General features: G+C 44.9%; 1 protein-coding gene across 10 annotated transcripts in view; it reads right to left on the bottom strand.

The window, feature by feature from the left end:
* Window positions 1–9,275, bottom strand: part of Itpr1 (inositol 1,4,5-trisphosphate receptor type 1) — a 342,111-nt gene extending 332,836 nt beyond the window's left edge. For all 10 annotated transcript variants that reach the window (XM_057761465.1, XM_057761436.1, XM_057761425.1 and 7 more), the window contains exons 1-2: window positions 9,103–9,275; window positions 8,172–8,247 (exon numbers count right to left, since the gene is read on the bottom strand). The gene's annotated coding sequence lies outside the window, so the exon portion shown is untranslated. The remainder of the gene's footprint in view (window positions 1–8,171; window positions 8,248–9,102) is intronic.
* Between the last annotated feature and the right edge of the window lie 4,684 nt (window positions 9,276–13,959).

The raw sequence follows: 13,959 nt of genomic DNA on the forward strand, positions 1-13,959 counted from the left end.
CCTCCCTCCCTTCTTCTTCCTCTCTCTCTCTCTCTCTCTCTCCCTCCCTCCCTCCCTCCCCCCCCCTCCCTCCCTCCCTTCTTCTCTCTCTCTCTCTCTCTCTCTCTCTCTCTCTCTCTCCCTCCCTCCCTCCCTCCCTCCCTCCCTCCCTCCCTCTCCCTCTCAGTCAGAATTCTGCCTGGTGAATAGGCCTGTCTTTCCATTTACCTGAAACGAAGAAGGCTGCCAGGGGCATGTACGAAGGTGAGCTTCAACAGGTGGGAACTGGCCATGAAACACAGGGACTATAAAAAGGCCATTGCTAACAGGACTGGGCAGGCATCCTTTAGGACAGACTTTCTCAAGCATGGAAGGGTACACATCACCTGAGGGTCTTCCTAAATGTCAGCTGATACAGGTCTAGGCAGGACCCAAGAGGACAATTAACAAGTTCCCAGGTGACACCCAATGCTGAGCCTTGGACAACATGGACAGAAAAGTGTATTTCTCAAACCTCTGACTGAATCCAACAGCAAGAGAAATACTGAGCTTAGCAGCAGTGTCCTCTTGCATGGTCCCTCTCTCTGCGTGTGTATGGGAGGGGGTAGGTGCTGCAATGAACACATGGGTTAATTTTGTTGTTGTTTTGGCACTGAGCTGCTTCGCACACAATAAGAATAGTCTGTCTCTGCGCTATCCCCACAGCCCAGTTTCAGTATAGGTTATGCCAGGATAATACAAAATTCAAAATGCTCAAAATTCCATAACTTCTTGAATGCCGACATGATACCACAAAAACAAACAAACAAAAAAATTCCACACCAAAAACTATTTCCATGCACAAACCACTGAAGTTTTGCCTGACAGTATCGTCAGACGATGTGTATAACATGAAGAAAATGCAAGTGAGCTTCAGGGTTTACACGTAGGAGCTATTCCCAAGATGCCTCCCATCCACATCACTGCAGTACACTTAGATGGCTTCTATTCATCCTACTACATTGCAAAACTTGAGCAAGATCCACAAATTTGACTTCCCTATCTCTAGATGGAGTGCCACTCAGGAGTGTCAATAGCATTTTTGCTTATCCAGGAATACACTGAAAGTCAGACCACTTTTTTTTTTTTAAAGTTCAGATTATTGGGGCTGGAGAGTTGGCTCAGTGGTTAAGAGCACTGTCTGCTCTTCCAGAGGTTCTGAGTTCAATTCCCAGCAACCACATGGTGGCTCACAACCATCTGTAATGAAATCTGATGACCTCTTCTGGTCTGCAGGCAAAACAATGTATACATAATAAACTTAAAAAAAAAAAAAGTTCAGATTATTTCCAGGCTCCTTTGAGATAAACACAGACATATCAAAATGGGCTGTTGATCAAAATGTTGTTATTACAAAACACTCAGGTGAATCAGGTGCAGTGGTACCAGTTTTTAATCCCAGCTCTTTCTTGGGAGGCAGAGGCAGGGAAATCTCTGTGAGTTAGAGGCCAGGCTGATCCATACATTGAGTTCTAGAACAGTCACAGCTACATAGTAAGACCCTGTCTCCAAAGAAGGGGGAGGGGAAGAGAGTCAGGCGTTAAGTTTTCTTCATTTAAATTTTGTTTTATCACCTACAAGATGAGGGCAAGAATGCTCATGCACTCCTAAGCAAAGGTGTCTCATTTCATTTCCCTCTCAAAAGAACAAGGGCTTTCTGACGAAAAGGCTGATTGATGGTGTAGGACAAGCAATAAAAAAGATAAGCCTGGAAGATCTCATCACACACAAAGGAAGAAAACTATGAGAACTTTCCTGGTTTTGTCAAAAGCCTCGGGAGCCAACTTGAACTCTCTCACTGAGATCAACAACCACAAGGCTGAGGACAGTGGCATACAACTACATCTAATCCCTGCACTCAGGAGGCTGAGGCAGGAGGATCACCAAGTTGAGGCCCACCAGGGCTACACAGTAACCTGGTCTCAAAATTACAAGAACCAAAGTGGGTTGGAAGGAGATAAAGAAAAGTAACGCCATGAAGAAAAGCGTACAAAGTATGCTTCAGTCTGCGAGTTCACAGTGGTACTTTTAAAGGATGCCATATGCAGGGATGCCCAACAGTGGCACTAGCCATATTTTAAAATGAAAACATTGTGCCCCTGAAGGCAAAAACAAATAAAAATAAAAAAGAATCTGACTTGGACTATACCTCTGTATATAACTACCAAAATATGACAGACTGTAGGTTGCTGAGTTAGCAGCCACAGTTTCTATGCAATGAATGCCAATAGCACTCCCTCCCCCAGCACGGGCACATAAGAGCAGCCAGTGCTGCAGACTTTTAAGTACTTCGTTATGTACCTACATAAAGAATTCAAACCCTAAGGATTCATGATAAATACAGATGCAGTGATATGTCTAAAATGGGCTTCCAAATAATCAAAGACTAAAGGGGTGGGGAGTGTGTGAGGATGCAGATGGGACAAGATGGGGGTGAGCTAATGATGCTGAATGCAGAGTCGGATGAACCAAGTGGGTTCCGTGTATTAAGTAGCTACTGCTGGGGCTGGAGAGATGACGCAGTGGCTGAGAGCAGTTGCGGCTCTCGCAGTGCAGTTCTCAGCACCCACACTGTGCAGCTCACAATGTGGCTTGTAACTCCAGGTCCAATGAACCCAGTGCACCTTTCCTGGCATTTGCAGGTTCCACAATATGTAATGTTGGCTTACGTTTGAAATCTATGGTAAAAATTTCCCTTATAATCAAACAGGGCTGAAAAGACGGCTCCAAAAAACAGTTAATTTAAAACTTTGAGGACTTAGGTCAATCTCTAGAATGAACTATATTTAAAAGAAGAAAAAAAAAAAAAAAAAAACAGGAGAGAGTACCTGTTTCACAGGGTAAGGTCAGTTTACCAAATGAGAAATGCTATAGTTATTTACAGCAAGTACTAGGCTTTTCTTCTGTAATAAGACAGCTTTCATTTTCTTCAAAGGACAAAATACACCAATTGAGAACATTTGGATTGTGCAACAAATGGCGAACTCTGAAGAATGTAGTATTTCTGTACCTACTCATTCCATATATATTACTTAAATAAAACCCCAGTGAGGGGCCAGAGATGGCTCAGCGGTTGCTCCTTTTCAGATTTTCAGAGGACTGTGGTTTGGTTCCCAGCACCTGCATGGTGGCACACAGTCCACCTGCAACCCCAGTTCAGGGTATCCAGTGCCTGTTCTGTCCTCCGAGGTCACCAGGCAGGCAGGCACTGCACTTCCACAAATGCAGGGAAAACACTCACACACATAAAATTAAAACTTTTTTTTTTTTTTTTTTAGTGAAATAAAATCCCATCAGAGGGACAGATCTTTGGAAAAATGAAAATGCAGGTATCTTCATGTTAACAAGAGACTCAACTGTCTGCGTACCAAAGAAAAGTCAGCAAATGGAAGGGTGCAACCGTGAGTCTTAAATACACAGCTAATTTTTACACATGGCGAGAAGCTTGGGGTCTGACTCTGGGATAGCTGAGACAGAGTTATTCTTTTGCTGTGTGACTTGCCTATTGCTTCCTAGCATTTGATGATGAACATGGAACCTTTGCAGTACTACAATCAGGGACTTTAGCAATGCTCCCGTGAAGGCCTCTTTCCCGAATTTTCAAGAAGAATCACTAATATGGAGCGTCTCACGCCCAAGACGATGAAAACATAGTGCCCAGGGTCAGGTCATTCCCCCTCAGTGAAATCTGATGTCCAGCAGGGTGGTGACAGGGCAGAAGGCTGGTGAAAGCCCAGGACCAGCCGATGCTTCTTAGAATTCGCTGAAGAAGAAAGCAAAGATGGATCTACTCTTCAGCAAAGGAGACGCCTTTGCTCCTTAAGTGAACCTCAATGCCAGGAAATGTCACATGTCTGGAAATCTAGGTTTCCCTCATGCCCCCTGGATCAAGTTTCCAGCCCAGCTAGTCTCTTTAGAAAGCACAGCTGAGGTCAGCAAGGCTGAAAACCCCACTGGGGACCCTGTCAGGGTTCAGAAATCCTCAGAACTGCTGGTGTGCAAAATCTGGCTCCACCATTGGACCCTGACCGCCCTCCCACCCGAGGTCCTACCTGCTCCCCACCTGCAGCCTTTCCACCATTGGACCCTGACTGCCCTCCCACCCGAGGTCCTCCCCTGCTCCCCACCTGCAGCCTCTCCACCATTGGACCCTGACTGCCCTCCCACCTGAGGTCCTCCCCTGCTCCCCACCTGCAGCCTCTCCACCATTGAACCCTGACTGCCCTCCCACCTGAGGTCCTCCCCTGCTCCCCACCTGCAGCCTCTCCAGTCTCCTTGCCCTGCCTCCAGCATGCCCCACCTCCTTCCACCTCAGGGCCTTCACTTTTTATACTCTGGACTTGAGGAGCTCTGCTCAAAATGCCACACAGTTAAGACCCCTGCCTTAACTCCCAACCACAACACATCCTTCACACCCCTTGAACTTTTCTTTTTTATTTCTTATTTGGATAATACATAAATAAAATTTTCCAGTATTATCCATTGCCAGAACTTTTTAATTTTTACAAAGAGAAAGTCTGTGTTCATTAATCCAACTTCCCCTTCCTTTAGCCCCTGAGATGGTACCAATCTACATTTGGACCCTATTATATGACTAAGCATACGGGACTTCCTTCTATGAGAATCATACACTATATGTCTGGTGATGGCTGGCTTCTTTCAGTTAGCATAGTGTTTTTGTGGTTTCAATACACTGTGAAAAGAGTTTCTTCCTCTTCTGGGCTGAATAATAGCTCACTGAACACATAAGCAGCACTTTGTTTTCCATTCATGTATTAATAGATACTTCGGGGGTTTTGTTTCAGCCTATTGGCTAACATGAGTGAGGCAACTTTCAGCATAAAACAAACTGCATAAGTCATTGCTTTGAATTATTTAGATACGCCGGGCGGTGGTGGCGCACGTCTTTAATCCCAGCACTCGGGAGGCAGAGGCAGGAGGATCTCTGTGAGTTCGAGGCCAGCCTGGTCTACAAGAACTAGTTCCAGGACAGGCTCCAAAGCTACAGAGAAACCCTGTCTCGAAAAACCAAAAAAAAAAAAATGAATTATTTACCTAAAAATGGAAATTTCAAATCTTATGATAACCCTGTTTCATATTTTCAGGAGCAACCATTCTGTTCTGTTAAGCGCTACCTCTTGCATTTCCACCAACAATACACAAGGGTTTCAATGTCTCCAAATCTGGCCCACACTTGTTCTCTGTTCATCCTCTCCTTGCTTGATTTTTCCCCAGAGCACTTGGCACCTGCCATACTGTAACACCTACTTCTTTATTTACAGTGACTGCCTCCCACCAGCAATTGAGAAAGACAACCAACATCTACCTCTGGCTTTCACATGTACACACACACACACACACACACACACACACACACCAAGCAACAACCTCTGAGGAACAGACTTGATTGCTTATTGCTGTACCCCAAGCACCTAGAACACAGCTGGCACCTAGCAGGTACTCAAGAAATCTGCTGAATAAGCAACATAGCATACTTGAATCATAACACTTTTGAACAGGGGTGACGGTCTGTTAGGTACATATGTCACACCAGCTGCCTCTAACTATGTCCAGTCTAGAAAACCACAGGGTTTAACAGGTGATGGCTTCAGGAGTTCATTCAACTCATTCCTCATTAGCAATCACCTCAGAACCACAGACACCATGACAACTAGAAAGAGTCAGAAAAGTAAAGTCATTCATACCGTTGACTTCAGGCCTTCATTCATCAAACTTCAACAGCAGAAAATGACCTAACACAACGGCATGCAGTTCTAGTTACCAGCAATCTGCAGATCCAATGCATTTTATTTTTAAAAAACCAAACCAATAGCAGACAAGACAGGGCACTGTCCTTGTGTAGATTCCTTAATTAGAAGTATCCAAGGACAGCTTGACCTAGAAACCTAACTCCAGGCCTGCTTTTATTTTGGTGGATTTTTTTCTGTTGTTCATATTTGGTATCTGTTGTTTCGTTTGGTTTGTTTTTAAAGAGCGACTTATATTTAACAAAAAAAAAAAAGTCAGACAGAAATTCCATGAGATCATTATTAGCTAAAAAAGCCACGTGGATTTTTTCAAGTCAGTTCCTTGCACACCGTTGAATTAGTCCAGAGTATCCCACTACCATCCTCACCTCTATAGTCATATTCTTGCAGCTAAAAACACTTTGAGGGCAAAGTCAACAGATCTTTTCTGTGACGTTTATCTACTGCTTTTCTAAGCAACCACTGCACCTCATATTCTTCAAAGAAGGCTGGCAACAGGAACCACATTGTCTGAATGGATGATAACACCCAAATGACTTTCGTGGAGAGACCGGAGTGATTCATTTGGAACATCAAGAACTTTCCCTGCTTTCTTTAGAAGGAAATCTTGATGGGATTTTCTGTTCCGATTTGATTTAGTCAAAGAGCAGATTGTACTTTCAATACACACGCTCACAAGAACACACCAACACAACTGATAGAAAGGAAGAAATCATTTCAAAAAAAAAAGAAATAATGAAGAAGAAAAACATTGCTACCAGGCAAATCAAAGGCCACAGGCCAAGCTACCCAGCATTCCACAGATTGAACTGAAGCAGTTTAAGGTCTCCAATTATTCAGGCAGAGACACACCTGACTCTTTCAACCTGCACAGATGCCTTGATGTGAATGGTCAAGATATACTTCAAGCAAGAGAAAGGCCTCATGCTGCACATGGACACTGGGGTTTGTTTGGTTTTCCTTTTCCACTATCCTGACTCAAGCTTTCAGCATAATGCTTTCCAAAATTAATTAGGCCCAACATTAAATCCTTCTACAAATATCTACATTCTTTTATGATATCAGTTCCTTCATACATCAGGGTAAGTATGGTCAGTCTATCATTGGTGGGACCTAACTAAGAACTCTTACATTAAGAGCAATGTGTTTACTATTTTTCCTAGGGTCTCGATCTCCCCCAGCACTGCACAAACTTCAGCACAAGTAGTATACATGACTCTCTGGGTTGCATCTCGGTTTATTTACCCGTATGTAAGGCCTTCTGTGAGCCACAGTTCTGTACCTGGCTTACTACATCCTAACAAGGCAGTCTCATTATTTTTAGGCATCAGGTAGAGAAGACTATGAGGACCAGTTGTCCTTTGTCTGCAATATACTCTGAAGAGTGGACTGCCCCCAATCTTTGGTCAACATTAGACCATAGAAAAACTAACCTTCCCATCCGAAAGCTACCCGCTTCACCAGTACTCCTGAGGATCTTATCAGCAGGAAACAAAAGCATTATACTACCATAATGAAGTATCTGGCTTTTATTCCCTAATTAGAAAAACCCAAAGATTGTAGCCCAGGGAACAGCTAAATATTTAGGACGTTAAAGAAGTTACCAAGAACCAGCTGCCCACAGCTCCCCAGCCCCTATTAACCTGTTGTTTACTCGGTTCACAAAAATTTCACAAGAAAAAAAAAAAAAAACCTGTAACTATGAGGGTGTGTGTGCCCCTACAGAGGCTATACTTTCTAGAAATGGAGTGGGACCATTTTAGGGCATAAAAAAATAAATAAATAAAAATAGGAGCCACTGTATTGACAGAGAAATGCTGCCCTCAGCTCCGCTTCCAAGAACACATATCAAAACAAGAGAAGCAGTCTGGGTTCCTTGACGTTCAGGTGGCTCCAGTCAAATCCTGGAAGCTATTGTGTTATTCTTTTAAACTCTAACTTCCCGTTTATGAAGTTCTCATTCTTTCAATTCGCCACTTTCATTTCTTACAGCCCAGCCCCCTGATTACGTTCGTGTCCACCACAGAAAAGAACAAAGTGGCAATGTGCGAAGGGGAGGAGTATTTCACTTTTGCTTAAAGACCTCTGCAGAGGAAAAGTTCTGCATCGTTTGGAATTTAAATAATCAGCATGCCTCTCCCATAGACCCATTTTACTGCATTTTGTTGTCGTTTGGTGCCTCCCCCCTTCCCCAAACATCAGGCAGCTTCAATTCTGAGCCACCTTCAAAAGTGGTTGGCACTGGATCTTTACTCGGCAAAGATCATGACCAATTTTGACCACAGTTTCTTTCTCTCCGCTTCTCTATGGCTGCTACAAGAGGACTTGCGGAAAGGCTTAGGACAAATACCCCTATTGACTTATTGACTCGACTTCCACACTCACCTGACCCAGATCAGGCACTCTGTAGTCAAAGCTCGCCCAGCCAAGGATGCGAATCCTGCTCCCTTGCAGTCAGCTCCTAAATATTTACAAAGAAAGAAGACTGAGTAGGGAACCCCGCAAGGGTCTATAAGAAATGTTCCCAAATCCGGGTTTCGACCTTTTTGCCTCCGTTTCCTGCAGATCCCCACTCCTCATCTCCCAATTTAGCAGCCAAATCGGCGGGATCTCTTGCCCCCAGATAACAGCAAACCCAGCTTGGTTATTTCCAGTATGTAGCTGACCAGAAAGATCAGGCACGCAGAAACTTCGAATACGCTGGAGGTGGAACTAAGGTAAGTGTTGAGGAGATCCCAAAGCACTTGTTTCCCCGCGTGGAGGAGGCCAAGTATACAAATCCTGCATCCTCATTGGACACGAGTTGGGTCCACACTTCTTCCCTCATCACTCCCCCCGTCCCCCGGTTTTCTTCCGTTTTTTAACCCCCCCCCCCACACACACACACAGGGGCCTCCACGCATGCATTATTCTACCAGCCATGCGGCGCAACAGGACTAGCTACATTTTTAGAAAGATTATGTCCTTGAGCAAACTCATATGACACCCCCTCAACTGTCCCCTTCCCAACAGGAGAAAAAAAAACTATTTCCTGCAACCACTCCAAGAGTTTCCAACTTGGGGGAATGCCATCTCAGTACAGGGAAGGGGGTTGAAGCTGGTCACTAGAGTCGAGGACATTTGGGGTTGTTTAAACCTAAAAAATAAATAAATAAATCAGACCTCCTCCCGAAATTGCTCGCAGGGAAAGAAGCCAAAAATACACGCCAAGTGCATGCAAAGCCACCAAAAAAACTCCCAGAGATCAGGGCAAAAACTTCTGCGCACGGGAGCCAGTGCCAACTCCCCGCGCCCTCTGCCCGGCCCCAGCAGCTACCTTGGTGACCGGGGAGCCACGCCGGTTTGGGGGAGCAGGACCAGGAGAGGGGTTAGCAGCCGCTGGGCAATCCCATATCCGCGAAGAGGGAGCTCGTTCCGTTAGGATGGGAGAGAAACACCCACACCTCCTCTCGGCGTGCGCTTTCTTTCTCTCCACCCCCTGCCTCCTCCTCCTCCACCACCACCACCTCCTCCTCTCCTCCCACCCCAGCAGGCTTGAGGAAACGCTTCAGCAGAACATCCACATGGTTACTGCACTTTGAAGCGGCGCCCGGCTGCTTATATAGGCCGGGAAGCTCCCTGGGCAATGTAGTCCGAGTCCCAGGTCGTGCCGGCGCCTGGGGCTGTAGAAAAGGACTACAAGTCCCAGAAGCTCCTAAGCTCTGGGGCTGGGTTCTAAATAGACACGCGCGCGCGGAGACGGGGGAGGGGCGTCCAGAGGGACCGCCCGGCTGGCGAAACTGAGTCTGAACAGCCCACTTGCCTGGTTTGGAAAACGCGACCCACAGTCACCCCAGAGGTATCTCCTAGCCCTGTGAACCATTCTCTTTGCCTGTCATATCTTCCCTTTCCTAAAATCCAGGTGTCACTAGGGGCCGGAGAGAGGGGAAGAGCTCGGATTACTGTTTTGGGAAGTTTTTACAAGCTTCCGCGCGCCCTGTGTCCTGGAGCCAAGAATTTCAGAAATCCGAGGCACAAAAACGCCAGTGTTTGCGGTCAAGGATTACCGAAGCGAGTTTGTCTTATTAAATCTCTTCTAATTCTTTATTAAATCGTGCTAGTGTTTGCATGAAAAATTAAGTCTGGGAATGGAGTGGTTTCTGCTATTGGGGACGCGGGCTTATCGTGTGAGAGACCTTTTCTGAATCCGAGCTGTGTCTTGTCTTTCTTCGCACGGTGGGGGGTAAAAGAAACGCAACCCTCTCCAACGAACAAATAAAGGAACCGGTGCTGTCACTTGCCTACGCTGCGATTGCGAAGCAGAAAAGAAATGCAAACCGCGACCTCGGCCCTGACCCGGTTTCTAGAAGCCCCTTTGCTCCTGGAATTTGTAAACGCTTAAGTAAATAAACCGCAAACCAGAAAAATAAGGCTTTCGGAGAGAGCTGCTCACACTGAGATGCTTGCGTCCAGGCGAGGTGTGCTCCTAGACTTCAACCCCTGCATCTGGGGTGAAGTGGGTTTCATCCCACCCCCAAGTAGTGTCTAGGCTCCAACTGCAAAGTGCTTAGGGCTTTGACTTTTGGAAGAAGTCCTTGGATCCCAGGCCAAGTCGTCCTACTCTCTCCTTCCCTGCCCCACACCCCAAAACCAGATTACAACGTATTCATTCCACAAACGTTACCCAAGTGTCATCTGGTGCCAGGCCAGGAACTGTGCCAGGGTAGGAGAGCGCGCCAAAATATAACATCCTAAGCAGGGTCTGGCTGCTCCCGCTAAAGACCTGCTACTAACAGTAATCCTTGTAATGTTAACAAATGCTTCTACTGAGCTCAGCCTGCATGCATTTCCTACGAGTCATGTTATTGAGTTTTACCAACTCTGGGTTTGTTCTATCTGCGTTGCAGGTGCATGGCTCAGGACCAGGAGAAACCAGGTTAACTTCAGTCTCCATTGCAGCTCAAGCCTGTACCTATACTAAGCATTTGCTTTTAGGGACCTCCATCACCATTTCCTTAAAGGACCCCTCACCACATTTTTTAGGAGCAGCCCCTGAACTGCTCCTAAATAAATAAATCGCTGTCACTTCTTCGCCAGTTTTGCTATCTAGAGAGGGATTCGATGTTTGTTAGTACTTGCCTGCTGTCTTTCCCTATTGCTTAGTTCAAGTCTTGCCTGGAGCCTTGTGAAACTTCAGGAACAAAGGAGAACAAAATAGCTAATAATTACAGACATCTCATGGATTCATGTTGTGTCCCAGGCATTGTTTTTTTAGCTCTTCAAGTGTATCATTTCATCAATTCCTATTAAGGAAGCTTTGTTTTTTTAGCCCATGGGAAGCTAAAGACATGCAGTTGCATTACTTCCTAGAGGGCACACAACTGGCTGGTCTTAGAAATCTAGTATGTTTCAAGCTGGTTTTCTCCCTTCTCAGGAAAACCCCCAAATTGCCACAGCAGAAGAATCCACACCTTTTCATATCTGTTGTTTCTCTTTTCCCCCATGGTAACAGTTGGTTCCGTTTTCCAAGGACCTTTGACTCTACTTTCCAAGCAATCCCAACAAATTGGTCCATGATGATCTAACTGGTGAAGGCAGAGAGGGTTAACTTCATGAGCATCTTCCTGAGACTCGATGGAGTTGTGATATGGGTTTCCAAAAGAATACTTTGTTGAAAGGAACAGGTCTCATTTTCATATTCACTACATGGTAGACACACCCTTCCTACCTGCTTTATCCACGGTCTTCCCTCCCCAGGCACACTTTTCAGTGAGGGACCATGCCTCATTTATGTGTAGTTCTCTGGACTCAAAAGGACTGACTCTTCTGTCTTGCACATCCCTGTAGATGTGGCAAAAAAAGTTTCTTAAACCTTTTAATGGAAGGTGTGTTGAACTTATGGAAGGCACCATAAACATGTTTTCTGAGCATGCAAGCCTTTAGCTGTCCGGATCATTATCTATGTCAGTGTGTGCACGTAGTATTGTTCAACATTTAGCAAGTTCTGGAAGCTGCTGGAGCACAGAACGATACTTCTGCCAGAAGAGGCTCCTTACGATGCACACACATCCCTATTGATGTGTGGTAATGCTGACAGTGATGGATGCTGAAACACGTGACTTGTTCTTTATGACCAGGGGTGGGGAGGGGAGCTGCTGCTTCTCTGTTTTATTTTTTTTTTCTTGGGAAGAATTTTTCTGGACCTGCATCTCCAATCCAGTAGCTGCCAGCCATTTAGGTACTAAGATGTGGCTACTGCTAATGAAGATGTGAAGTAGTTGTAAAGTACATAGTTTCAAATACGTTGTTTAAAGCCAAAAAACCCTCAGTAATTCATGTTGATTACATTCTATAATTACAATAGTTTGGATAGACTAGATTTCAAAAGTGAGAGGACTGTTTTTCCTAGTTTTTACTTTTTAAATTGACTAAACAATTAGTCTGCAGCTCATGTTATATTCTATTAGACAATGCTAATCCAGAAAAAAATAAGAGTTAAATCCCTAAAGTAACTCAAAATAATGAGGACCAGACCTGGGAGACAGTTCAGAGGCTAAAACCCTTACTAAAAAAGCATGAGGACCCAAGTTCTGATCCCCCAAACCCACGTAAAAGCCTGGCAGGTCGCGACCTGTGATTCCAGCACTCCAAAGGCAGAGACCTGATCCCCAGGGCATGCTCACTAACTAGACTAGCTGGAATTGGTGAGTTCTGGATAAAGTGAGAAGCCCTGCTTAGTAAATAAAGAGGAACTTGACAGAAGATACTCAATGTCACCTTTGGACCTTGACATGCACGTACATACATATGTGCCATGAACATATGTGCCTATACATGTGCAAACATACATATACACATACTACATGTATAACACATGCCCAGTAAAAAGAAATGATAATTCACCATAAATGTACCCATGTGTGACTTTGCCCTTGAAATGCCCATACAGGGAAGCCAGAGAACTTTGCAGTCAAGACAGTATTCTGGACTGAGTCTGAAGAAAGTCCAAAACTAGCACAGCAGCTTACTCCAGGGAAGCCCTACAAATAGAAACAGTGTTTGTCAGCAGCACATGGCTGCAGACTTGGACTAAATTCTAAATTCGTCTGCTGAGAAACCCACCCACAGGTCCCCTCCTACTAAAGAAAGCAGGATGTACCAAGGAAAGCAGGATTCAGAAAAAGAAGGGTTGACATGCAGTTGCACCCTTAACATCCAAGGTGTGTGTTTGTGGAGAGAATAATGTAATTACTGGCTAATCCTTGGCTTGCTAACGGGCTGGGTCATTGAGTTACAGAACATGAAAACACTTTCAAACCTCACCTGAGCGTTACCAAAACAAGAACATGATCCCCAAGGCCAGGGAAATATACTGGTTCATTCTGTGATACCATGCTTAGCCACAAAACAAATGTCATCTTGTTAGAACACAGCTATTCCCAATTTTCTTCTAGGCATAATCTCCAATCACCCATAACTGTCACAGTGAGCATTGAATGTTTCTGTTAATAGCGTCTCCACATCACCCGTAAGTGGCATGACTCAAGCTAACGAATGTGTTCTCTCTTAGACCTAACTTCTTTTTACCTGGTGTGATGAACAACCATTGTCCGTGAGAAATATCAGTAAAGAGAAATTGATATTACCTGCATAGTTACCAGATCATCTTTCCTAGTCATTTGTTAATCCTGTGTGGTAGAAGAAAGAAGATATAGCCCTTTTTGATGATTTTCTAAAACCCATGACACTTGTCCCTAAACACCAACAGACATTCAAAATGGCAGCGGGGTGATCTGAAAGAAAATGCCCCCCGAAGGGAATGTCACTTTTAGAAGGTGTGGCTTCGTTGGAGTGGGTGCGACCTTGTTGGAAGAAGTGCAACTCTAAAGGCAGGCTTTGAGGTCTTATATATGCTCAAGCCACACCCAGTGTCTCAGACCACTTCCTGTTATCTGAAAGATGTAGGACTCTCAGCTACCTTTCCGTGTCTGCCCGCACACTGCCACATGCCCACCAGGATGATAATGAACTAAACTTCTGAACCTGTAAGCCACGACTTCAATTAAATGTTTTCCTTTATAAGAGTTACCATGGTGTCTCTTCACAGCAATAGAAAGCCTAACTAAGACAGGTAGTATCAGCCCTTTAAGTTTGTATACTAAGTGGTCCAAAGCCCACTCATAAGCATACCCAA

Source organism: Chionomys nivalis, chromosome 1, assembly GCF_950005125.1.
Source record: "Chionomys nivalis chromosome 1, mChiNiv1.1, whole genome shotgun sequence".
In the NCBI taxonomy this organism is placed as follows: domain Eukaryota; kingdom Metazoa; phylum Chordata; class Mammalia; order Rodentia; family Cricetidae; genus Chionomys; species Chionomys nivalis.